The sequence below is a fragment of the Cynara cardunculus genome (assembly GCF_001531365.2).
Source record: "Cynara cardunculus var. scolymus isolate 2C chromosome LG 7, CcrdV1, whole genome shotgun sequence".
Classification (NCBI taxonomy): Eukaryota; Viridiplantae; Streptophyta; class Magnoliopsida; order Asterales; family Asteraceae; genus Cynara; species Cynara cardunculus.
This window is the reverse complement of record NC_037534.1, coordinates 10,938,164-10,939,010: the sequence shown is the minus strand read 5'-3', so window position 1 is coordinate 10,939,010 and position 847 is coordinate 10,938,164.

The following is an 847-nucleotide window of genomic DNA, read 5'->3' as shown; positions in this document are numbered from 1 at the left end:
CTTGGGAAGGACTTTAGCAGCTAGAGACTTGGCCAGCTTTAAGCTGTCTTCAGTCTGCTTCCTTTGAAGCTCTAGCTCTTCTTCAGCCCTTAATGCCTCGAGTYTTTMHRBTTCAGAAAGGAAGTCAAACTCACCACCACTAGAGGTACGAAGAAGAATTTTTACTCTAGTTTGGTCGAGTGACTCCTTAAGCTGAGACATCTGCTGGTCTGTTGGAGTATAGGAGTTGGGTTGATCAGATACCCACTCCGGTCGACCATAGGTTGTTGAAGGGATATGAAGTTGATACTCTAAAGTGATCACTACCTGAGAGGTAGAGTCTTCAAATAAGGTTTGTTGAGGGCATGAGAAAAGTACCTTCAAATTAGCTTCTTCAGCAACCACCTTGCCTTTCGACTTGGGGTCCTGGTGCTCTGATGGAGTCGATTCGTCTTGTCTTTGCTCCCCCTGGGATTGAGCTTCCTCGAGGGCAACACCTCTGGTGACGGTTAATGGCTTCTGGAACTTGATGGTGAAGTCATCTTCATCATCGTCKTCGTCGTCACCATCTAGATCATCTCCGGTGTCTGGAATGACAGGTTCATCATCGTCTTCATCATCATCTTCATCCTCATCAACATCATCATCATCACCAGCAGCAGTGACGGTATGGACATCATCCCTAGGGATGGCTTCGTCAACCTCAGCAGCAACTGCTTCAGCTTCAACAGCCTCGGCTTCTACTGCAACTGAAGCTGATACTGGACCAACAGCCTGAGAAGCTGTAGGAGCAGCATCTGATGATCCACTAGCGTTGGACCTCATCTCCCCCTCTCTGGCTAAGACTTGAGAGAATTGGCCAGAGAGT